The sequence below is a fragment of the Cupressus sempervirens genome, chromosome 5 (genome assembly GCF_028749045.1).
Source record: "Cupressus sempervirens isolate cs-2001-9-10 chromosome 5, ASM2874904v1, whole genome shotgun sequence".
NCBI classification, from domain to species: Eukaryota; Viridiplantae; Streptophyta; class Pinopsida; order Cupressales; family Cupressaceae; genus Cupressus; species Cupressus sempervirens.
Window position 1 is genome coordinate 814,733,663 of NC_143122.1, and position 27,498 is coordinate 814,761,160.

General features: G+C 34.3%; 1 pseudogene; it reads right to left on the reverse strand.

Moving 5' to 3' along the window:
- The window catches only part of LOC149558393 (uncharacterized), a 33,062-nt pseudogene extending 7,485 nt beyond the window's left edge, over positions 1-25,577 (reverse strand).
- Between the last annotated feature and the right edge of the window lie 1,921 nt (positions 25,578-27,498).

Below are 27,498 nucleotides of genomic sequence, written 5' to 3' on the forward strand. Positions count from 1 at the left end.
TAGGTTAATTCTTTGGATCCCTTGGTAGGGCATTACAATTGAGACTATAATATTAAATATATAGTTATTTGTTAATTTGATTTCTAGGTAACAGTTGTGAGTTTTTTTCTTACATGATTACATTTACCGCGAATAGATTTGAATCTAAGACCTCTTTGATAAGACACTCACAATTTACCAATGTGTTGTATTTGGTAAAGCAAATGGTCTTCAACTTTTCAATTTTCAAGAGGATCATAGTATAAGAGATGGTTGAACTACTTGCCTAATTGTATGAATGACAATTTGTTGAAGAGGAGTTTATTAATCTATGAATGAGTTGGATCTGGTAAATCAAATGGTCTTAAACTTTTCAATTTTGGGGAAGATCATAGTAGAAAATATTGTTGAACTACTTTTCTAATAGTGGGAAAGACAATTTGTATAGGTCCTCAAAATGTGTTTTTTTCCTATTGAGTTTTTGCATCTTACTCACCATTGTAACTATATGGATCATTTTGAAAAAGTAGCTAGAGATAATTTTTTCTTGGTTGACTATGTATGGCTCACCATTGTAAATATATGGGTCATGTTGGAAAAGGAGAAGCAAAGACAAATAACTATTTACAACTACTTTGTAAGGGCATTGTTTTCCACAAAATTTTATGACATACTTAATATATTGCTATAATCTAGAGGCAAGAGCATCATCAAAAGTATAAATGACTATTGGCTTAACCCTTGCACTTTCCAAATGTGCAAGCGCTATTTATACTTTCCTTTGTCTTTAATTTTAGAGTTTTGCTTATCTTGATATAACAATTTATATTTCTATATCAAATTAATTGTGTGAGAGGATTGAGTAGATGCTCCATGTTCATTATTATATTATTGATTTAATTTGTTTTAGATAAAATAATTGAGTGTAATTCATTTCACCAAATTTATCCTATAGTTAGAAAATCTTAATTGCTAGAACACTCTTTTTGAATTTTGAACTTAACTAGGAACCTATTAACTATTCGATATAAAGTCCCATAGTCACAAAATAGTTCAATTCCCCTAGTCTTGTAAACATTGTCTTCTTGTATTTTATCTTCTTCATTTATGTTTCACTTGATTTCTTTGTTCATATAACTGACAAATTTATTTATATTAATAATAATAAATTTGTTATAAGTAAATTAAATTAATTGAATGTAATAAATTTTAACAAAAATGTAGATTAAGAAAAACAATCCTATTACATAATTATTTTAAGTTTTTGCATTGGATCTTTTAATTAAAGCATGGATTTACAATAATGAACTCATGCTTATGATTGTCTCCTATTTCATATTTTAGCAGTATCTTAGGTTCCATCACTAAACCTGCTCTATTGTGCAGCTATCTTCTAGGAATTGGATCGAGTTATAGTTATAATTTATGTTTACCTGGTCTTCCTATAGAAAGGATATTGTACTTGCATAACTTTATATCCTCTTTTGAAATAAATTGAATTGAGATACTAGATAGAAGGAAGAAAAAATAGTCAAACTCATAATAGTAGAAAAGAAAACGAGAATATAATGACCAACCTCTGGATCCACTTCCTTGATGGTTGCCGAGTGAAGGAATGTGTTTTGAAACATGTGTCGGTCATAGCTCGCTATTTCTACCATTTCTTCTCTCTTGTCTTGAGGGAGTAGCTTCATCACCATATCAAATTTGTTGTGTTCTACGGCAAAGTGTAAAGTTGTTTTACTGTCTGCACTATGAATTTCAAGAAATTCTGGCATTATTGACAAGAACCTATCAATCATCTCCTGGTCTGCACTATGAATGTCAAGAAAATCCTGCCTAGTTTATCCTTCTTTCACATTAAACTCTTGACAAACCATTGCATATAAAACTTTGCATTTAATTGCTTGTTCAAAATTTCACTCACTATCTCTAGATTTCCCTTGTGAATAGCAGAATGTAATGATGTCGCACCATGGAAATCATGAATTGCAAGATATCATAGAAGCTATTCCTTCTGAGTATCAACTTCACTATCTCTGCAACATGTTTTTTAAAAATAATGTTTATTATAGTAGCTAGGCATTTAATGCATAGTCCAAAACTTTCTACTTGCTTCTTGGAGCCTCTCTCTTTGTGCAAAATGTGAATTTAAAATTATGTAGAAATCTCTAGAGTGCTTCCTTTCTTGAAGCTTCTCAAGAACCCTCTAGAAATATGTATGAGCTCTATAAATAGAGCATTCCTCTCAGCTGTAATAACATGAAGAAACTTTATAGCTCTTTGATATATTTGAGTCTTGTTTTTGCTATTCTATTTTTGAAACTCTGTTTTTATGCTCTGTTTTCAGTTCTTTGTGCTGCTGTTTTAATTCATCATTATATCAAAGCATTTTCAGTTCTTTGGACTGTGAATATATGATGCTTTTGGAATGAATATATGTGTTTTTCTTGTGTGAATCTTTACATTTGCAGGCTGTAACTAGGGAGTGAATAGCAGTTTGGTTTGGGACAAAAAAACTACATCAAAGGAAGGATATTGCAGCAAAAGAAAAGTTTTTTTTCTTCAACAAATTGGTGAGATTTTTCCAGTTTCAAGCTTGGGTGTTCAAGTTTTTAAATATCTTTCATTCTCATCCAAAAAAAAAAAAAAGGAGAGAATTTAACAATGGAATCACTTGGTGTGACTTTGCCTACAGTTAAATTAAATGGAAAAAATTATTATGATTGGGTATCTCATGTTGAAATCACTCTAACCCTTCAAAATTGTTATGATATTGTGACTGGTAGTGAACAAAGGCCTACAAATCCAAGAAATGATCAAGATAATTGGGATAAAAGGGACAAGAAGGTAGCAGCACTAATCAAGCTTACACTTTCAGAAGAAGTTTTTTTAGAAGATCGTAATGAGAGAAGTGGAGTCAAACTTTGGGAGATTTTGAAAAATTTATATCAAAATTCAGGTGATGTATGGATCTTATCTCTCACAACTGAATTATACAATTTGAAATTATCAAGCTCACAAGAGATAGTCCCACATTTAAGTAAGTTAAAGGAAAAGAAAAATGAGCTTGCTTCTCTTGGAAAAGATATAGATGATAAAGATTTTGTGCAAATTATATTACAAAGTCTTTCAGGATCTTATCAATCATTTATAAGGGGTTTAGATACTGCAGATAAATTAAAAAGTATTAAATCAGAAGAATTGTGTGCTAAGTTGGTTCAAGAAGAGAAAAGACAAGTTAAAGAAAAAGAATCATTTGATGGTGAATCTCAAGCATTTGTAATAAAAGGAAAACAATATTATAAGAAGTCACAAGAAAATGAATCTAAAGAAAGAAATTGGAAGAATGAAAATAAGAGTATTTCATATATAGATCATAATAGAAATAAATGGAAATGTCATTATTGTGGTAAAATGGGTCATAAGGCAAATGAATGTTTCAAGAAGAAAAGAGATGTAGAAAAGAAAGTAAATAATTATCCAAAATTAGGAGATTCTAAAAGAAAAGCATTTTGTGTTGCACTTAAAGAAAATAATACTTTCAAAGAAGATTGGGTTATTGATTCTGGTGCTACACAACACATGTCTCATAATGAGAATCAATTTGAATCAATAAGTGAAAATAATATAGAGAAAATATATTTGGGGGATAATAGTGCTTTAGAAGTTAAAGGGACTGGTAATGTCAAAGTTGATAATGGTTTGTTCAAAAATGTAAAATTAGTCCCTAAATTAAAAACAAATCTACTTTCAGTATCTCAAATTGCAAGTCAAGGACATAAAATAGAATTCTACAATGATAAGTGCTTAATCAAGGATGTCAATGATAATTATAGAGTCATTGCAATTGGTAAAATGGAGAATGGATTATATAAATTTCAAGAATTTACTTCTAAATGTGGAGATAAACATATGTGTGCTATTGCCCAATATGATGATATGAGCAGGTTATGGCATGAGCGTTTGGGGCACATCAATTTTCAAAGTCTCAAGCTTATGGAGAAATTACAAATGGTACATGGGCTACCAAAGATATCATTAAGCCCTAAGGTGTGTGAAGGATGTGCAATGGGAAAACAACATGTGGAAAGTTTCCCTCAAGGTAAATCATGGAGAGCAAAAACTCCTCTACATTTAGTCCATAGTGATGTAATGGGTCCTTTCAAAACATCATCAATTGGAGGATCAAGGTATGCCCTCACTTTTATAGATGAATATAGTAGAAGAATTTGGGTGTATTTTCTACAAGAGAAAGATGAAGTGTTTCAAAAGTTTAAAGAGTTTAAAGCTTTGACTGAAAAACAAAGTGGAAAGTACTTAAAGATACTAAGAACTGATAGAGGGACTGAATACATGAATAAAGCTCTTTTAGATTTTTGTAAAGAACATGGCATTAAAAAGGAATCAACTGCCTCTTATTCACCCCAACAAAATGGTGTTGCTGAAAGTAAAAATAGAACTATAATAGAAATGGCTAGGTGCATGCTTCATTCTAGAAATCTAGAAGCTAAATTTTGGGCTGAAGCAGTTCATACTGCCGTATATATCTTGAATAGAACACCTACTAAGGCAATTTTGAACATAACACCAGAAGAGGCATGGAGTGGAAGAAAGCCTACAGTATCTCATTTTAGAATTTTTGGTTGTAAAGCATATGCTCACATTCCTGATGAAAGGAGGAGCAAACTTGAAAGGAAAAGCGAGAAGTGCATAATGGTTGGATATAGTGAGGAATCGAAAGGATATAGGTTATACAATCCTAGAACTAATGAAATCTATATTAAAAGAAATGTATGGTTTGATGAAGATGTTAAGAATGATAATTCTCCAACATTATCTTTCTTTCCAATTTTGATTGATGAAGAAAATTCTGCTTCTACCAATAGCCAAAGTCAAGGTGTGCAAACCACTACATGGGATGAGACTCAAGTTGAAGAATCAAGTTGAAGAATCAAGTGAAAGTGATAATGAAAATCCAAAGAAATTTAGAAGCATCAAAGAAATTTATCAAGAAGGTCCTAGATATATATTTGCTAACTATGCTCTTATGACTAAGGTGATGCATGTTGACACTCCAAACACATATGAAGAAGCAAAAGGAAAAGAAGAATGGGAAGTAGCTATGCAAGAAGAATACAATTCTTTGATGAAGAATGGAACATGGGAACTAACAACACTTCCAAAAGGCAAAAAGGTGGTTGGTTGCAAGTGGACCTATAGAACCAAATTCACATCAGATGGAGCTATTGAAAAATACAAAGCAAGGTTAGTGGCTAAAGGTTTCTCACAAGAAGAAGGTATAGACTATACTGAAACCTTTGCTCCAGTAGCTAAGATGACTTCCATTTGTACAATAGTTGCTTTAGCTGCAAAGTTTGGATGGAAAATTTTTCAAATGGATGTAAAAAGTGCATTTTTGCATGGTGACTTAAAAGAAGAAATTTATATGCAACAACCACCAGGATTTATTAAGTATGGAGAAGAGAATTTGGTGTGTAGATTAAGAAAATCACTCTATGGTCTCAAACAAGCACCAAGGGAATGGTACTCAAAAATTAATAAGTACTTCCTAGAAGTTGGATTTAAAAGAAGTAATGCTGATCCAGATGTGTATGTAAAATATTGTGAAAATAAGGTTGTTATCATTGTATTGTATGTAGATGACTTGATTATTACAGGAGATCACACACATGATATTGAGATAACTAAAAATCAACTCAAACAAGCTTTCAAAATAACTGACTTAGGACTAATGCACTATTTTTTTGGGTATGCAAGTATGGCAAGAAGAAGGAAGAATCATGCTCTCTCAAACTAAATATACTCTTGATGTACTTAAAAAATTCAATATGAGTGATTGTAAACCATGTAATACACCATGTGAAATAGGAGTAAAGTTAGGTGCTAAGTCTACTCAAAAGAAAGTGAATGGAAAATTATATAGGCAGCTTGTTGGAAATCTTTTATATCTTACTATAACTAGACCAGATGTTGCATATGCAGTTGGTATTGTATCAAGATACATGGAAGATCCACACATCGAACATTGGAAAGTGGCTAAAAGAATATTAAGATATATTAAGGGTACTTACCAGCTTGGCATTGAATACAAATATGGAGGAGAACCTACTTTAGTTGGATATACGGATTCTGATTATGCAGGTGACATTGATGATAGAAAGTCAACTTCAGGATATATCTTCCAGCTTGGATCGGGACTGATTTCGTGGAGTAGCAAGAAGCAATCAACAGTGTCACTCTCATCTACAAAAGCTGAATATATTGGTTTATCAAAGGCATCTCAAGAAGCATTATGGCTTAGGAGGTTACTTGAAGAATTGCATCATCCACAAGACTCTCCAACAACAATATTTTGTGATAATCAAAGTACTATCAAGCTAGCAAAAAATTCGGTATATCATGCAAGGTCCAAGCATATAGAAGTGCATCATCATTTTGTTCGAGATCTAATTGAAAGACAAGAGGTGGAGCTTTAATTTTGCAGAACAGAAGATCAACTTGCTGATATATTTACAAAAGCATTTTCTATTGTAAAATTTACAAAATTTAGAGATTTATTGCAGCTCAAAGATGTTTCTACTCTCTCCAAATAAACATTATGGTGGGGTGTTAAAAATAATGTTTATTGTAGTAGCTAGGCATTTAATGCACAGTCCAGAACTTTCTACTTGCTTCTTGGAGCCTCTCTCTTTGTGCAAAATGTGAATTTAAAATTATGTAGAAATCTCTAGAGTGCTTCCTTTCTTGAAGCTTCTCAAGAACCCTCTAGAAATATGTATGAGCCTTATAAATAGAGCATTCCTCTTAGATGTAATAACATGAAGAAACTTTATAGCTCTTTGATATATTTGAGTCTTGTTTTTGCTATTCTATTTTTTAAGCTCTATTTTTATGCTCTGTTTTCAGTTCTTTGTGCTATTAACATTAAAGTGAATAGATGTAAAAATGTGAAAAGAAAATATTATTTTTGTTAATTTTAAGAAGATACATCAATTGAAGCTCCAAATGAAGAACTCTACCCATCCAGTTAGCTAATATTCTAATGTGTCTAACTCAAGATGAAATAAAAAATGATGTTGAATTTGGTATTAAGCAAGGGATGCAGAAAGTTTCTTATAGAGATGGTACCAATAGTAGTTCTTCTCAAGTTCAATTTTCATGAAACTGTAGAGCACATGCTCATCCACCTTGACCACATGCCCTTGGTATTTGCAAAAAATGAAAACATTTTGAAATATTAACTTAATATACGGAGTAGGGGCTATGCTAATATAAATATACTTTGGTGTCCTATATTGGTGTATTTTACTCTGAAGGTGCTACTGTCGACCATTGATTTCTAATATGGCTAGGATCATATGAATCTCAGTAATTTTCATCAGCTCACTACATCTTTGTTACAGTACTAATATGTTAGTGTACATTAATGAATATGGTAGACATCTTGGTTATATTATGAAAAATTAATTAATTTTTATCTTAACTAGTACTATCAGTACTTTTTGGATTATAACAAGTGTCACATAGTGTTGTCCCAATTGTTATAATTTAATTAGGTAGAATAGTACAAAATTTTATTAAAGAAAAAATATATAATAAAAATTGAATTAGTTGTAATCAAAATTTTATTAATATTTTTTAATTTTTTGTTAAATTTTGTAATTAAGAAAAAATTAAACCAAATAACTTCACTTTAAAGGAAAATTTAAAGTCTAACATTATAAACAAAAAGATGTAAATTTAGTATATCTTGATTAATTCATTCTAACCTTAGTTTTTGTTTCAATATTTTTATCTTAAAATATTGTCTACCCATGAAAATCACTGCCTATAAGACTCAAACATTTTAACTAATTAGATTGAAATTAAATAATTTTTCCAAATTTAGAAAAATAAAATGTAGAAAACACTTACATCTAATTAATTGGCATGAGTTGTGTTACTTCTGCCTCTTTTTTTGTTCTTCTTAATGGTCAACCTTCTTAGCTATTTAATGCCTCTAGAGGCCTCCACCAAGGTGACCCTCTCTCCTCATATTTATTCATCATCATGGCTAAGGGCTTAGGCAAATTCATTAAGTATTAGGTGTCCCAAAATTCTATTCAAGGGTAGTGGTGGGGTAATGGTTTACCTACTCTTTCCCACCTTCAATTTGTTGATGACTCTGCTCTTGCGGGTCTTGCTAGGATCAAGGAAGCTGAAGCCTTTCAACATTCTCTAGATATTTATATAGCAGCTTCAGGCCAAAAGGTTAATGAGCACAAATCTTCCATTTACTTTTTTAACACTCTTGATTCTATTCAGCACAGAATTGTTGATATCCTGCAGTTTCAGATTGGATCACTTCCTTTGACTTATCTTGGTATCCCTATTGCTATTTCTAGTAGCCACATCTCTTTTGGAAAAATTTTATTACAAAGCTTCAAGATAAGCTAAATCATTGGACTCATAGATGGCTTTCTATTGCTGCTCAGGTTACTCTTGTTCAATCTATTATCTAAGCAATTCCTACTTATAGAAGCATGGTTCAGGTTGCTCTTGTTTACTTTCTCAAGGATTTTGATGCTCTTTCTTAGTTATTCCTTTGGAGTGTTAATTTTTGTAGCACTAAATGGAGCTTGATTACATGGAAGACTATTTATAGGCCTAAAAAGGAGGGTGGTCTTGGTCTTCAGTTAGCTCCCTTGAGTAGTCAAGTATTGGTTGCTAAGCTTTATTGGCGATGGTGCTCTAGACAACATCAACTTTGGGCTTGTATTATCATCCATAAATATTTTGATGGTGCTAATCCTTCCTCTATTTCTACACTTCTTCTTGAAGGTCATGGCTCAATGATCTAGCATACTGTAAAGACTAGTGTTGTATTAGTCAAGAGAGGTTTGTTCTGGATATGCTAGGGAGGTTTTGAGGCTTTGTTTTGGTCTGATGCTTGGGATGGATTCCATATTATCCATGTACCCTCATCTTTTGACTCTTTGTGATTCTTTTCATGCTTGGGACCTATTATTGGTTACAGATGGAAGCACTCTTCTGATTGGCCTCTTGGAGGCATATATGTGGATCGTCAGGAGCTTTCTCAAATTCTAGCCTCAAGAGAGTGTTCCTCTATGTTAGGTCTAGATTTTTTTTGCTTGGGGAGGTACCTAGTTTGGTAAATATCATGTCTCTCCTGGGCATTAGGAGATAACTAGACAATTATTTGGGGATGCTAAGGTCCCTTGGTGGAAGCAAGTTTGGAATAAAGTTTCTTGGTCCAAGTGCAATTTTTTCATGTGACTAGTGGCTCATAGTTGTTTCCTTACGTGGGATAATCTTTGTAAACATGAATTTCAAGACCATTTTTTTTTGTTTTGTGTGGTAATGGGGAGGAGTTTTTCTCCCATATATTCTTCCATTGCTCCTTTTCTACTCAGCTATGGCACCTTTGGTGGAGTACTTGGGGTTGCTCCTGTAGGCATGCTTCCTCTTTGCCTAAGTTATAGGCTTTCTTGGGTAGTGCTCCCTCCAAATCTTCTCCTTTCCATGCTACTTGGATTATTGGCCTATCATTCATTCTCTAGAATACCTAGCTAGAGAGGAATCGTCAAATCTTCCAAGATGTTTGGCTTGGTGTTATGTATTTTTCGTGGAAGATCTCACATTCTCTTCAGTAAACTATTCAAGCAAAGTGTGCACTAGATGGGGGTATGGATCTAGTTGATCTTGCTATATACAATCACCTCAATTTTCATCTTCAGGATGGGGTTGTAGCTCAAAGGTATCCAAGAGTGACTAGGTAGCATCTGCATCATAGGAAAGGTTGGGTGAATCAGGCTGGGCATTGGACTCATCCTCCCCATGGAGTTCCAAAAATTAACACTGATGGTTCTTTTTGAGGGAATCTAGGCCCTATTGGTATTGGGGGAGTGGCTTATTGTAGTTCATGTGATGTTAAATCTTTTTTCTCAGTACATAAATGTGATTAACTAACAATCTCATGGAGGTTTAGGCTATTTTATATGTTGTAGAATAATGTTGCTTACGGGGATGGAGCAAGATTATTTGTGAGTCTAATTCCCAAGTGGTGGTGAACTTGATTTCCTTGAAGGAGCTTAAGGATGTTAGTTGGTAGCTGGCCACTATTGTTAATTAGATTATTCTCTTTTGTACCTATTTTTAGTTCATTAGGTTTACTTACATTCCTCGTGAATGGAATAGAGCTACTGATTGTCTAGCCAAATGGGCTTCTAGTCATGCTTTAGGCTGGAATATTATGGATAGGGGGTAACTTCCCTTTGAAATGGTGCAAGAATTTAATGAACTTGTTGCTCAAGATAGAGCTCCTTGTTGTATCTCTTTTTCTATTAATAAATTTTTCCCCTCTTTTTCCAAAAACAAATTAATTGGATGATATAAAGAAATTAATCACTAGTTTAGCAAGGTGATTGCAATAGTATAGCCAACCAAAAATGCAATAAGAAAAGACATAAGAGAAGAATTTATGTTTTAATTATCATTCATTACATTTCACTAATTTAAAGACCATCTACAAATAAACTAATATACTAATGGACAGTCATTTAAAAATAAGCTAATAGACTATTTTTGATGAATACTCCCTTCCTTATATTAAAATAATACAATAAAGTTACATATTCAACAAAATGGGGCCAGGAGATACAGGATCACCCAGTGAGTTCATACGACCATTGGCCAAAAATTAGCTATTCATCAAAAAATTGTAGAAAATAATAGAAAACAAAGAAATCCTCAAGCTACCTATGGAGCACTAGCCAAGGAAGGAGGATCCTTATCATTAGAGCCCCACCCAAAAATGGGGAGAGGAGATGGCTTAGGGGGAGCCCAACCATCATCCACAATGGCAGCATTATCTTCTTCTTTCTCTCCCTCGGGCCTAGGAGGAGAAATGGCTAAATCTAGCCAGGGAAATACCCACTTGTGGTCTGGGTGAGTAGAAGGCCAACCAGTAGTAATAGTAGTAAGAGGAGCCATTGGGGACTACCCTGAACTAGGCCTTTGAGAAGGCAAGGCTGAGTGGTGCCGATCACCAAAACCTCTAGAAATGTGGTGCCGACCAAAAGCACCACCACTGAGAGAGTGATTTTGTTGAGAGCAAGGCATGCAAGATTAGTGAGTGGAACTACTACATCCTCGATGATGACTGCAAGGAGGGGTACAGTCACCGAAGGCCAAATCTGATGGAACATGAGCAACCATATAGGGGGCATTTCCCTAATGAGCCAAAAGCTCCTATAAGTGTGCCACATCCAAAGCCACTTTATCTATCTATATTTTATTCTGCAACATGAAATTGTTATAAATATATGCTTTAGAGTACCTAGCCACATTAATGCCAAGTGTTTTGTGAGCATAAATGACTGCATTACAATCTTTCAAAATGGTAAATAAGATCTCCAATCTAAAAGAATGTCATATCTAGGCATATTTAAAGGGAATCAAGGTATTATCACCTGGATCATGGATTCATCGCCAATAATATTGAGCTCATCTATAGAACCAAAAAATGTGTAAAAAGGACTCTGGTTGACCACAAAAAGGGTAACAGGGGTTAGGAACACCCAGATGCTCCAGTCGAGAGCCCAAAGGCAAGCCTCTAAAAAGAATACACTAGGTGAAGTGCATAATTTTGGGTTTAGTAATGGTGTGCCACGCAGTGGAAAACCTATGACTCCAAGTGTTATGCAAAGATTGCAAATGCCAACATTGGTTGAGAACATCAACCATTGACAAGTGAGGAACCAGCCATCGGTAACCTAGCCTAGGTTTATAGAAATTTACTGGAGTGTCTGGATACCACGTCCAATCTTTTCACCAAGGGCGAGAAGACTAAATGCCCACTTTGTGTAACAAATATGAAGGCACTGAAGAAACTAGAAGATCAAAAGTTTGTCAATGTAGACAAGTGAGCCAGAATTGCACTCACATGTCTTCCCATGATTGCAAGCTCATAGTAATTTTAGAGAAAAGATCTTTATCAATCCTTATGCTATGTTTAAAAAAATGCATAGCACTAGCCCCATGTACCTTAGCTAGGGGAACACCTTGTATAGAAAATAAATATACCCACTAGAGATTATCCTGGTTCAAGGAAAGCCCATCTTTGAATCCATTGCCAACCTAGCAAAGCCAAGGCTTAACTACTTCCTAGGCTTTCCAAATACTCTTGGCAACAAAAGTACCCTGAATTTGAATACGTTTAGGGGTAATCAGAAGGGTTTGAAACCCAATCCCCTTCTAGGTTGGCCACTAAATTAGAAAGCTTGAAGAGATACAATGCCTTAACAAAATGTTCCAGGCTTCATTGCAAGAAAGAGCTTGAATCACCCATTTGGCACATAAGGAAAAACCTTGCTTCTAGGTGTATAGCAAGCTAAGGCCACTAGACTCCTTGTGAAGATAGTAGAAATCCCAAGCAACTCTATGAAAGCCCTAGTGAGAAACATCTAATACCCAAAGGAAATCACATAAAAGGTATTCAAGTTTTAGGTATGAGGCCTTTGACAGAGCCCAACAAAAAGAATAATAAATATGGGTGGCGACTAGCACTTTGGAAAAAATTTGGAATTTTCCTACAAGTGAGAGAGGTTTGGTGATCCAATACTCTATCTTCTTCTCTATTCTGGCAAGAACCACATTCTAGAGCTCAATAGCTAAGGCTTGAAATGTGAAGGGGATACCCAAAAAATAAAAAACTTCCCCATGTTGAACTCATTTCCATTGGTATTGCTCAAGCCAAGCAAGACAAGGATGCATTGTGTCACTGAATGGTAGACCCTAAAGCAAGACAAAATGTGTCAGGACATTGCAAAGCAAAGACAACATTCTCTTCATCCTCAATGAGAGTGAGGAAAGAGTCATCTACAAAATAACCATTCACAAGTTGGTTAGAGGAATCCAAAAGGGAAATCCCTTAGACCCCTCTTTGGGAAATGGCTTTAGCGAGAAAATATCCAAAACCTTTTGTTGCCAAGACATATAATGAGGGTTCTAGCAGGTAGCCTTGGCAAATTTGATGATAAAGCCCAAATGTTTGAGACTAACAACCATTAATAGAGATGCAAGAAAAGGCATCTCCAAAGACAATTTGAACTAACTATAGAAAGGTAGGGCCAAACCCAAGAGCCTGAAGCATGGCCAAAATGAAAGGCCACTCAATCTTGTCATAAGCTTTAGCAAAATCAATTTTGAGAAAGATGGCCTATTGCTTGGAATGATGAGCCCATTCCATCCCTTCCCACGCATCAACTATATTATCCAAGGTATAATGAGACTTGATAAAACTTGTTTATTTAGGGTGAATGATCTAAGGAAGAAGATGATAGATTTTGAGCAAGAGAACCTTGTCAATGACCTTATAGGAAACATTCAACAATGTGATGGTTCTCTAATTGTAGGTGTCTTTAGGGTTTCCCGCCTTAGGTATGGGCTTAATATTTCCTTTGTTAATAAGATTATCTAGAGAATAGGAATTGTATGCCTTGACGTAAACCTTATGCAGGTCTAGACCAATCTCATCCCAAAATGCTTTGTAAAATTCACAAGGGAAGCCATCACAACCAGGGGCCTTATCATCTTCCATGGAGGAGATAGTTTCCTTGAGGTCCTCCAAAGTGAGCTTCTACACATAGAACACATATTGTTCTAGAGTGAGTTTTTTAGGTGTGACAGCCAAACAAGCCTGCAAGGCTTCATCCTTGGCTGATAAGCGAGTTTAAGCTATGATATTTTTTTCATAGTGGTGAACGAAGGCTTGAATAATATTAGGAAGCTCGTAGAGGGTATGCTAACCCTCTCGGATGCACTTGATCCCCACAATAGAGTGGCATGCCATCAATACATTAAAAATTTCCTTGGAATCTTGATCACCAACCTCCAATCAGTGAAGGCGAGCTTTGAGTTGAGTTCCCCAGGTAGCATAATTGTTTGTAACTTGTTTTTGATGGTAGAGGTTGGCAAGCCGAACTTGGAGATCCATATCAAACATATTCATGGTAAGAGCTTCTATGGACAAACAAAGATCTTTGATAGTGGCCTCATAGGATCTCTTGTGGTATGTAGCCAGTTGCCTCCCATAAATGAAAAGAAACCTTGCAACATAGGTGATGGAATCATTCCACTAGTAGATCCACCCAAAGGATGAGTGGGGCCTAGGTTGAAGGTTCCAAGTTTTTAAAATATGGGTGGCAGTGGGCAGATGGGACAACATAGAAGTATCAAGGTAAACTAAACTTTTCAATTATGAGGAAGGACAAAATTCAAGGTAATGGAGAAGTGGATGGGAAATTAGTCCAAAAGAGTCACGCCAAGAAGTGGAGTGATAGGTAGCAAACTTGTGTGAGAAAAAGGAAGAAAGGACTTAGTAGAAATCATAGCATGGTTCAACCTTTTAATGACCCTATTAGCTCCCTCTCAAAAGTTGGACCATGTGTACCAAATGCCATCAGTCTGGTGGTGATGAGCATTGGGATCAAAAAGACCCAACTTGTTCCACATGTAGAACTAGGCTTCTCACTCACTAGCTAACCATCGAAAAGATAGAAGGCCCATTTTATAAACATCTAGCTCAACCATATTAAAGTCCCCATAGAATAACTAGGTGGTAGGTGGCAAAGAATCAGCTAGCCACCTCCACAAGTGTGAGCACTCAATCACATCATTAGAAGCATAGATATTGAAAATGCCAAAAGAATGATTTTGAAAAGACGAAAAAGTCCAAACTAATCTCTACATGCGGTTAGAACCATGAAAAATACCAAAAGGAGAAAGCCAAGGAGAGAAGAGAGTAACTACACCACCTCAACCAACTTCATGCTGGGAAACAAAACTAACACCATCCAGCCATATCACATGGCGAGATGAGTTGAGAAGGAACCTAGAGACTTTAACTTCTTTCAAACATAGAACATCAATATTTCCAAGCCTACACTTGGTATCACAAACTGAATACTTCCTAGGGAGGTGTATTAGCCCTCGCACATTCCATGAGAGAAAATTCATCATAAACCAGCTTGCATATTCTCCTCATCCTCAAGTGAGGAAAAACTATTATGCAAGAATGTGGAGGTTTCAAATGAAGAGTGACCCAAAGTGATGGCTCTTTTCTTATTGCCTTCAGGGTTGCACTTAAACCCAAGCAACTCATGCTTTTGACTTAGCTATCCCCTACAAAGTAGGGTTTTAAATGAGTGGCAGTGGCACACCCAGAGGAGCCTTTGGTGTCAAAGGCACAAGAGGAGATGTACTAGAACTAGGTCATCTAGTTTCATGAGAAATAGGGTTTGGTTTAATAGAGCCCTTGCCTTTCTTGACAATCATTGTCCACTCATAATTTTTAATAGCCAGAGTTGCTTGGGTTCCTGAACTAGAGAGTGATTGTGCTCAAGAAGAGGACAATCCTTGATCTTGTAACTCACTAATTGATAATGAAAACAAGTATTTGGGAGATTCAAGTAAAGAACCTTTTGAGAAAAGGTGGTACCACCAATCTAAATCTCCATAGACTCCTTAAGGTCCCTAGAAAGGTTGACCTCAACACAGACCCTCTGTTGAGGATGAGCATTAAAAATTTGTCCAGTTCCACACAAATGACTTTGCCCATAGTTTGGGAAATTTCAGTGAGAAATAACTAGCAAGGGATGGGTAACCCAGGGAACTCTAGACAAACTAGAACCCTAAGTTTGTGGTCATCCAAGGCATAGAAGTCTCGAGACCATCTCTGGAAAATGAGAAAAGTTGAGTGAACTATCCACAACCCATGGCTGAAAATACTCTCAGGCTAGGAGGGTTTACCAAAATGAAACAAGAGGAAAACCTTGGTGAGGTTTTGAATCCCTTCAAGACAAATCCCCTAGGGAGACCAGGCTTTGGATACCTATTCATGTAGTGTTCTTTTAGATGGAGTATGACCCACAAAATACCTAATAAGGGTTTGGGTTTCTAGCCATTGGCAAGCATATTCAAAAGCATAAATATTCAGAACCTAGTCAGGAGAGAAATTACCTTACAAAATACCATCAGCACTAATTTGCGCAGGGGTTTTCTTAGTGGGGCCATTATCGCATGTAGTAGCAACTCCAACACAAGTAGTAACTACTGGGCTAGAGAGGGGCAAGGCCATTATAAGCTAAAATAAAACCCTGCACTAAATGCAGAATAATAGGCAGTAATGCAGAAAGGGCTCAGACACAGATCGTACAAACCCCAGCAGAGCTCAGCTAATAGACTATTGACCATTCATCCATTTTTTGAAAAATAAAGTTAATAAATAGATCAAATGTAAAAAAATTTTTTATACTAATAACATAGAATAAATATAAAATATATTGTAATTAAAAACTTAAAAAATCTTATTAAGCAGATATTAGCAATAACCACCACATATGATCTTCCATAGTGTTATCAAATGTAAGTTGGGGGCAACCTAAATGCCATTGGGGGCTATGTCAGTATATATTTAAGAAAAATAAATGAATTTGGGGGCTGCCTAAATGCCCTCCATAAGTAGCCATGTGAAGGCAATTTTGGCGATCACTCCTTGGCCAAAAGATTTTATATAGCATTGTATATTCCAACAAACCCTAACTGCTTCAATGTCACCATGCTCTGAAGCTATAATCAAAGTTGACTCTCCAAATTGATTTTTCTTAGGGGCTAAGTAGCTATTGTAGTGGAGAAGAGTTCTAATTATCATTGCATTCCCCTACTTTGTATCTTCGTGCAGTGGTGTATTAAAATCAACATTGCGAGCAACATGCATACAACATCATTTCACATTATCTAGAATCCACTAAACCACCTCCAAGTGGTCTTCCCTCATAGTGATATGAAGGATAGTATTTCCTTCAAAAGTAGCCTCTCGAAGAAGGAACCTATGTGTTGGAAAAATTCCACTATTTTATGAGTAATTATTGTTTTTTGTTACAACTACATAGAAAGTTGTTATTGACATCTTCCAATTAATTAATTGGTGACTAAGTAAACATGTAGTTCTGTCATCTTCACCTTCTCCACACATGAAACAAGTTGAGATTTTCTTGGTTCTAGAAAATGTAAAAGTCTCTACATCTTGATAAGTAATTGTAGTGCAAAAATAAATCAATAAACAATATCTTTCTCCTTGAATATGTTCTATGTTGTTATTCTTTTCTTTTAATTTTATTAGTGTTTTCATCATGGTATCAGAGCAGATCTGATTTCTAGGTAGTGACTTTTTTTTGAGCAAATCTCTAATCTTCTTTGTTGTAGGCTGAAAATTGGTTGAACAACACTAAGTCTATTCGCTACACAAGTTTGGTGAGAAAATAATTTTTTCATGTTCTTGTTAACTTTGAGGTGCTGAAAGTTCTATTTTTTTTTTTCAAAGAGAAGAGAATTTGATTAATGGATTCTCTTGGTACTCCTCTACCCTCAATTATATTAAATGGAAAGAATTACTATGATTGAGTTTCACAAATTGAAATGTTTCTAACTCTACAAAACTATTATGATATTGCTAATGGTAGTGAGCAAAGACTAGCAGGTTCTGGAAAAGAATGTGATGATTGGGATATGAGAGACAATAAGGTAGTAACTTTGATAAAGTTAACACTTTCAAAAGAATTTTTGCCAGACATTCAAAATGAAAGAAGTGGATTGCAAGTATTGAAGATTGTAAATAGTTTGTATCAAAATTCAGGTGATGTGTAGATTGTATCTCTCACCACAAAGTTGTATAATCTGAAATTAAAAGGCTCACAAAAAGTAGTGACTCATTTAAGTAAATTAAAAGGAAAAGAAAAATGAATTGGTTTCTCTTGGAAAGAGCATAGATGATAAGGATTTTGTGCAAATAATTTTACAAAGTCTTTCAGGCTCTTATCAATCTTTTATAAGGGGACTTGATACTTTTGATAAATTAAAAGACATTAAATTTGATGAGTTGTGTGCTAAGTTAATTCAAGAACAAAAATGTCAAATAAAAGAAAGAGAATCCTCTATTTTTGATTGTGAATCTCAAGCATTTGTAATGGAAGGAAAACAATATCATCAAAGGACACAAGATAATATATCTAATGGAAAGAATTAGAAGTATGGAGATAATAATAATTCATATAGAAATCCAAATAGAAGTAAGGGGAAATGTCATTATTGGGGTAAGCAAGGACACAAAGCTAATGAATGTTACAAAAGGATTAATGATTGAGAAAAGAATAAGTCTAAAAATTCATTTGGTTCTCAGACGAATGCCTTCTATGTAGCACTTAAAGAAAATAGTTCTTTTCAGGATGAATAGATAATTGATTCTAGTTGCACACAACATATGTCACATAATAAGGACCAATTTGAGTTAATACATGAAAGCAATGGTGAAAATATATATCTAGGAGATAATAGTCATCTAGAAGTTCAAGAAAGTGGAAATGTTCAAGTAAATAATGGAATGTTTAAAAATGTGAAGCTTGTCCCTCAACTATCAACAAATCTTCTCTCTATCTTTCAAATTGCAAATCAAGGATACAAAGTAGAATTTTACAATGATAAATGCTTAGTCAAGGATGTGAATAAAAATTATGAAGTGACTGCAATTGGTAGAGTGGAAAATGGGCTTTATAAATTTCAAAAATTTATTGGGAATAAAGATATATGTGCTATTGAAAAGTATGATGACGTGAGCAGGTTGTGGCATGAGTGTATATGACATGTAAACTATCAAAGTCAAACTTATGGAGAAGTTGAAGATGGTGCATGGCCTACCAAGAATCTCTCCAACAAAAGTAGTATGTGAAGGATCTGCAATAGGCAAATAACATGTAGAATGTTTCCCACAAGGAAAATCATGGAGGGCCAAAATGCCTTTACACGTAGTCCACAGTGATGTGATGGGTCCTTTCAAAACACCCTCACTTGGAGGTACAAGGTATATTCTCACATTCATAGATGACTATTCAAGAAGAATTTGGGTATATTTTCTATAAAAGGAGGAAGTGTTTCATAAATTTAAGGAGTTTAAGCTTCTGATTGAAAAGCAAAGTGGGAAATTTTGAAGAATTATAAAAACAAATTGAGGTTCTGAATACATGAATAAAGAATTTTTGGGATTTTGTAAACAAAGTGGCATAAAAAAAGAATCCAATATTTCCTACTAACCACAAAAAAATGGGGTAGCAGAACGGAAAAATAGGACTATAATGGAAATGATTAGGTGTATGCTCCATTCTAGAAAAATAGAGGTACATCTTTGGGCTGAAGCAATTCATACAATAGTCTATATTCTAAATAGAACTCCTACAAAGGTTATCATGAACATAACCCCTGAAGAGGCTTGGATTGGAAGAAAGCCTACTATGTCTCATTTTCATATTTTTGGTTGCATTTCTTATGCTAGAAGTAAATTAGAAAGGAAAAGTGAGGAGTACATAATGGTGAGATATAGTGAAGAATCAAAAGGATATAGGCTATATAATCCTAATACAAAGGAAATTCAAATCAAAAGAAATGTTTGGTTTCATGAAGGCTTTGAGAATACTAATTCCTCTACATTTTCTTAGTTTCCTTTCTTGCTTGAAAAAGATGAGCATATTGATACAAATTTTATAGAGAAAAATATGAAGATTCAGGCAATAGTGATGATGAAGACACAAGGAATAAAAGAAAAACTTGAAGAATTTAAGAGATAGATATTAAGAAGGCCCCAAGATTGTTGCTAATTATGCTCTTATTGCTAAGGTGATACAGGTTGAAACTCCAACCACATTTGAGGAAGCAAAAGAAAAATATGAATGGGAGGAGGCTATGCAAGAGGAGTACAACTCCTTGATGAGGAATGGAACTTGGGAATTAGCAACACTTCTACAAGGAAAGGATGTGGTCAGTTGCAAATGGACCTACAAAACAAAGTTCACATCAGATGGAGAATTTGAAAGATACAAGGCAAGGTTAGTAGCCCATGGCTTCTCACAAGAAGAAGGTATTGACTATATTGAGACATTTTCCCATGTTGCTAAAATGACTTCCATTTGAACTATTATAGCTTTAGCTACAAAGTGTGGATGGAAAATGTTTCAAATGGATGTAAAAAGTGTTTTTTTGTATGGTGACTTAGAAGAAGAAATTTATATGCAACAACCACCAGGATTTGCTAAAGATGGTGAAGAACATCTAGTATGTAGATTGAGGAAATCTCTATATGGCCTTAAACAAGCTCCAACAGCATGTTACTCCAAAATAAATGAATTCTTTGTAACAAAAGGATTTAAAAAGAGAAAAGTTGACCCAGATGTATATGTTAACCATATTGAAGATGAAATTGTTATCATTTTTTTATATATGGATGATATAATCATTATAGGGGATTCCAAACAATGTATTGAACACACCAAGACATAGCTTAAGAAATTCTTTGAGATAAGTGATCTTGGATTGATGCACTATTTCTTGGGCATGCAAGTTTGGCAAGAAGATAGTAGAAACTTGCTCTACCAAACCAAATATGCTATTGATGTATTGAAAATTTTTAATATGAGTGATTGTAAGCCATCTAATACACCATGTGATGTAGGTTTAAAACGAAGTTCTCATTCAGATCAAAATAAAGTGGATGAAAAACTATATAGACAACTAGTTGGTAGTCTTTTGTATCACACAATAACTAGACTAGACATTGCATATGCAGTTGGTGTTGTATCCAGGTACATGGAAAACCCACACTTTGAAATTTGGAAGGCTACTAAGAGGATCTTGAAGTAAATCAAAGGCATTTACAAGCTTGGCATTGAGTACCAACATGGAGGAGACCCTACTTTAGTAGGCTATACAGATTCTGATTATGCAAGTGATATTGATGATAGGAAATTAACTTCAGGATATATCTTCCACCTTGGATCTAGACCAATCTCTTGGAGTAGCAAGAAGCAATCAATAGTGACAACCAAAGCACTATCAAGCTTGCAAAGAATCTTGTCTACCATGAGAGATCCAAACATATTGAAGTTCACCACCACTTTGTTTGAGATCTCATGGAGAGTGAAGTAATCAAGCCACACTTCTATGGCATTGAAGATCAAGTTGTAGATAGCTTTACCAAAGCATTATCTACTGTCAAATTTTTGAAGTTTAGAACCTTGCTATACCACAAAGAGGTTGATGTTTGAATTCATTCTTATAATAATTTCTCCCACTTAAAGATGCATTAGTGGTAGAAATTAAGGTTGGGTGTTGAAAAAATTCCACCATTGAATTAGTAAGTGTCATTGTTTCTTAGAACTACACAACAAGTTGTTATTGACATCTTCCAGTCCATTAATTGGTGACTAAGTAAACATGTAGTTTTTTCATCTTCACCTTCTCCACACATGAAATTAGTTGAGATTTTCTTGGTTCTATAAAATGTAAAAGTCTCTATATATAGATAGGTAATTGTAGTGCAAAAATCAATCATTAAACAATATCTTTCTCCTTGAATATGTTCTGTGTTGTTGTTCTTTTCTTTTAATTTTATTAGTGTTTTCTTCAAGGTGAAGGGTATACAAGCTTTTATCACCATTTTTCATAGCAAGGAATGTTGTAGGATTCATCATGCTCTAGCATGATCTTTTATGCCTTCGCTATCTTTGCAATGTATAAAGATGATTGTACAATTGAGGATTATTTCCTAGTTTGGTCTTAAAGTTGAAGACATTTTATAGAATCTGTAACTAAAAGTTAGGGTAGATGTTGGAAACGTATATCCTTTGATTTGGAATAGGAATAGCTATTCCAAATACTTATTCTGGATTAGAAAATGCAGGTATGTGTTCCTATTCTCTATTTGGTTTAGCCAGAATTTGATGGGGAATTCATGGAACCAAAGATTTATGTTTTTAAAAATAAATAAAACTATAATATGAATACATATTCCAATTCGACCTATTTGGGTGGAATTGAAAAACCTCATTTTTGGGCCAAAATTGGAATACGTATTCCTATTTTATTTTGTATTCCAATTCCAATTTGGTGCATCCAAATGAACAATTCAAAATTTTAATAACTTACATATGCCTATTGTGCTTGTATTCTTGTTGCCAAATGGGCCCTAAATTATTGTAAAGTTTAGTGGGACAGATGTTTGAGTTTACACCCCACATATGGAGTCAATGAAAAGGGATTACACACTTCAATGGAAATGTCTAAATTGGAAACTAGAAAGCCTATTATATCTAGGAAATTTTGTTCTTTTTTTATTCCTTTTTAGTGATAAATTATTTAGTGTGTTTCTAAAAGTTGATATTAGAAACTTGGTAGACAATTCAATTCTAAGTGAAAGAAAGTACATTCATATGGTTTGTGGAAATTTAATAGCATTGATTCTTCTTATAATATGTAATGAGGTTTAATTTGTTTTATAATCACAAGTTATTCTAATAGTCTTTAAGTCTTAATATTAAAAATCATTTTTTAAGGGAATTAATATATTTCATCATTGGTAGCTTTTGATAGAGGGGGCTTAGAAATAAACATTGAATTTTGTACAATTGTTCACCTCTCAAGTCCTCCACTTGGAAAAATTCATTTCAAGTCTATATATTCAAAGATGTCACATCACATATTTTTAAGTCAAAATGATCCTAAAGATTAAGACCTATTGTGGTACACTAAGTCATGTTCATTAGTGTATTCATGTAACATAAATTGGTAGTCTTTCAATTTTAGAGAATTTTTTTTTTTGAAAGATAAATATTGACATATCACTTTTTCTAATCTAGTATTGAACAAAATACGCCCAACCAATATCTCCACTATTAAACCCCACTCTACTATTAAACTAACTCTCCTAATTTAGATGGAATGATTGGAAACTTTTACCATATTTTTATGATTATGATTTATTATTGTTATCACAATTAGAATTTGTACATAACATTACTTATTTGGTATACTCCATGATAATAGCCAATCTTTCATATAAAATTTAATGTTATTAAATATAATGTCGTAGTAGAGGATGGCCCATCCAACATATGAAAGCATTATAGTAGCTCATGTTTTTTCTCTGGCCTAAAAGTTGGTTTTTTTCCTAAACAATTGATGTTTAAACATACAACTACATGTTATAGTGATTTTTTTCATTTTTGAGGCTTGACTTAATTAAGAACATTCTAGCATCAGGTCTAGCAAATCCACATGGAACATGACACAATTACAAGCTAGATATAAAGAAATATAATTAACAACAATTGGAATCTTGTTGATATGTGTTTTATGACTCACCAAATAGTATAACAAAAAACTAAAATGTCTTATCCTCTCTTGAATAATGTCTTATGTATGCTATGATTTCTAGAAGATCATACGATCACTTCAAGGTTTCTTTAATTTTAGGTCTTGACTTTGGATATGATCAATGGTTTATGTGATTTTCTAATGATCACAAGGGGCCTTACGTGGTTATTCATATTCATTTCAAGCCATACTAGATGTGGGAGCTATCTTAAAGTTTTGCAATGAAGTATTTTTTTGGAGTTTTCACAAAATATGTAGAAATTAAATAGGATAGGGTTTAGGAATTCTATTCTAATCCTAAGGGAAGCGATGATAATAAACAGTACTCTGGTGGAAAAATTCTTCAATTTTCTAAGCTCTGCTTCACCATGTTATACTACAACTATGCATGAACTAGTGTAATCTTCAAGGGTTATGCCAAAGATTTTCATACAACCACATACATCATCATAAAGAACAATGTATATGAATGATAGAAGTTAAACATATGCATGAAAAGGGTTTAATATAACTTTGCACAATGAGTTAGAATCACTAAAATATCACAAATATGAACCAAAGGAATTCATCAGTACACCATCATATTCTTCATTGTAATCACCACACATTAACTAGGTTAAACTTAATCTAATTGAGGGAATTTAAGAGAACAAACAAGTACTAAGACACATCAAGTATTCACCAAGCTTCAATTTGAAAACGTTATTATCTTAGTAGCTCATAGAAATAGTCTCATAAAAATCACCCCTTACAAATGAGAAATGAGGCATTTATATAGGTCCTCGATTACAATAGATGGCCCAGATGATTACAATAATTGATGGCCAAGATCATACCACATCAGCTCTAATTAGGGTTAAGGAAAAGAAAAGAAATCTACATTAATGCAAAGGAATCCATTACCAAAGTGGGTAATAAATTTCTAGTATGCATGCTAATTAGGTGCAATAAATGACCACTTAGAACACCCACTATGTATTAAATGCATCTATCCTTGATTCCCCCACTCGAAGGCACAAAATTGATCCAACACTATTTCTAACTCCTTTGCACTGATGCTTGGTGCAAGTTCTTGCTTTAATTATAGAACTCCTTGATTGCTCTTTCTACTTTTTTCAAGCTTTCCTCCCAATCTAGTAGCAAGTCCTGAGAAGTGTGCATTGTATTTGAGAAGATGGAGAAGTTCTCAAAATCATCTCTTTCATAGACATTTAGTCAAAATAATTCCTCTAACTTGACTTTTAGATTATTAGTTGTCATTTCTTCTTTCACCAATCTCTATGATAAAAGGGATGCAACTAAATTGGATATCCCCTGCTTGATGTTGTCAACAATCTTCTTCCATTGAGTGGATTCCTTGGTGAAGCTATCAAATATTTCTTTAGCTATGATCACTCCATGATACCATCAAAGAAAATCATAGTCATCCCTCTTGATGATAACTTGACCATTGATCAATTCCTACTTTGGAGTCTCCATTAGATTATGAATGTTGGCAATCACCTCATCTTGGTAAATATGTTCATCCACCCATGATTCCTCCATACACTGGATCTTGGAGAGTGCAACTATTATTGTACTATTCACTTGCACTAATTATTTTGCATGTTTGAAGGTTTCCTCTCAAATTCCTTTGACCCAAGCCTTTACACCTTGACCAATCCACTTGATCCTATGAATGTCACCAACCACTTTAGTGGAAGCACTTGTTGGATAGACAAATGATGGACCTTCTTCTCTTAATTGATGAGGGAAGTCATTGATGTACTGACACAAGGCACTAATTTCTTTTTTATTTATTTCTCTTACCCTTCTTCCACCTTCTTTAACCTATCTTGCAAAGCCTGTGTAGAGTCATCAAATTATTCTAATATTTTCTCTTGAGAGGCCTGACCAAGATTTATTTTTGTAACATGGTATTCATCTAGAGCAATCTAATTTTTTCTCTTGTTGATGATGAGAGTCATAATTTGCAAGATTCTAGACTTTGATTCTTCTCTAATGAATTTAGTATATCTTCTTTCTCTCCCTTGCTCTTCCAATCGGTTTGCATAGTCCAAAATTCCCTGTAATTCAATTGTTGGATCAACCTCCTTTTGTTGACTCAATTGAATTCGTTGCCTCAACCATTTTGGAATGGGTATAATTTGGTCCCCTAGAATCACCAATTGCTCTATCCTTTGGACTGCTTGGATTTCGATCTCCTCTCCACTCCTTGGACTATCCACCATTACTTCAGGCACTATGGTTTCAAAATTTGGAAGATGTATTTCTACTGCAGGAGCCTCTTCCTCTAGTGGACCATCTCCAACATTCATTTCTTTCTCTAATATTGTAGTGAGACTTTCCTATGTAGTGATATCTTGATCTCTCCCTCTTTCTTGCAAGAATTTTTCATAGGCATTTATACTTAGTCTATCATGTACTAGCCTATCCAAATTTTCTTCCCACTCAAATCTCCTTGTTTTTTTTCCTCTACCTCCTACCTTCCAAATGTTTCTATCTCTTGAACACTTGCAGTGCAACTTAGAGAAGAGGGAGCATTTCCATGTTTCTACTTCTCATTTTGAGTCTCTTGAATAACTTCGTAAATTCTAGGATACTTCTCTTGAGATATCTCTTTCCCTTTCTTGGTTCCTACATCCTCCAATGGAGTTCCTCTTTCTTCAACAATCCCTTCAGATATTTGTTCTGATCTTTCATCCCTAAATGGTTAGTGACCAAGCAACCTATATGTGATTCTATTAGCTGGTACAACAAATTTTTCAAGATTACACTCAATTCACCACTTTGAAAAATCTAGACTAGCTTTGAAAGGGCTTCTAAATCTGCAACCTCTTTTCTTTTCCAATCATTAGGTTGAGCTATCATTTTTGGATTGGATCCTTTTTGTATCATATTTGGATCCTCCTCCATTTGATCAGGGACCTTGAATATGTTGCATGTTCTCATAATTTTCAACGATATTCTTGAATGTGTCTTCTTTCTAATCTGATTCTCATCTATAGCATTTTCCCAAAAGTCATCAAGGTGAACTTTGTGTTGGTACTTTGATCCTGCCATGATGTGATCTTGCTATAGGGATCAAATTCATTTCCTTTTGGATAAAGTGGAAGATGGAAGAAGTGGAGCTCATCTAATAATCTTTCTACAACCTTTAGGCATGGGCATACCTCAGTTTTTCCTTCTCCTATGGAAATTGAGAACTTTAATCCCAACTTGTTCTTTCCTTTCTAAATCTTATCATTGGTTTTAAGTTGTTGAGTAAGCTCTAACAAGATCATCTTATCCATTGGGTACTTGGGAAGTTTGTATGGCTCCATGCAAATCATTGAACTCAGATGTATGAAAAGGTGGGAAACTAAATGAATTAGGTGTCGTAATCTTTGACCAACTTTATCGTGTCAACTAACAATCTCATATATAGCTTCTTTCTTAGTGTTCTCACTATGTGCATGACAAATGTATCATTAACCCTCATGTAATCATACTTTGAATATAAATGCAACTGTAGGTAGCATTCATGAACTTTGAGGTGTTGCATTTTGCTTCCAATCAATCCTTTGCATCCTATTCCATCATAATTCATTCTTCATGCTAGCATGTAGATGACATAAGAGCTCATTTAAAATTTCGTTATATGCTCTAGATTGATCAACTGTTCATTTAGATTGTCACTTATAAGCCCAATCCAATTGATTTTTTCACCTTCCTCCATTACCTACCTAACAAAATACCACATCCAAAATTCAAATTTATAAGAATGAGGTATGTCATGTATGCAACTCAGCATCATGAACATGTCACTATACTCACTCTACAAGTTGAGCCATACTATTTCCTTAAGAATCTTGGAATGATTTGATCTATTCTTTTTCAACCATCTTTTGTTGATTACTTCTTCACAGAAATGGACTCTAGAAATGTAGATTCTAAGTTCTATCTCTTGTGTTTTTGTGACCATCCTTAGGTCAGAACAAATCCCAAAATTTTCAAAAATAGACGCTGAAGAAAAATTTGCAAGAATATTTGTTTAGAATCCATGATGGTTTTATCAGGCTAGGATTGTATTGTTTGGTACATTCCACAATTAACTATGGATGCTTAAAAGCAGTAGGGAAACCGACCACAACAACAATTCCACTTCTCACAATTCTTGTGGCTAGGTTTGTTGGATGATGATCATTGCATCCAAGCATATTTTGATAAAAAATCTTTCAAATCAAGGCTAATGAAGCT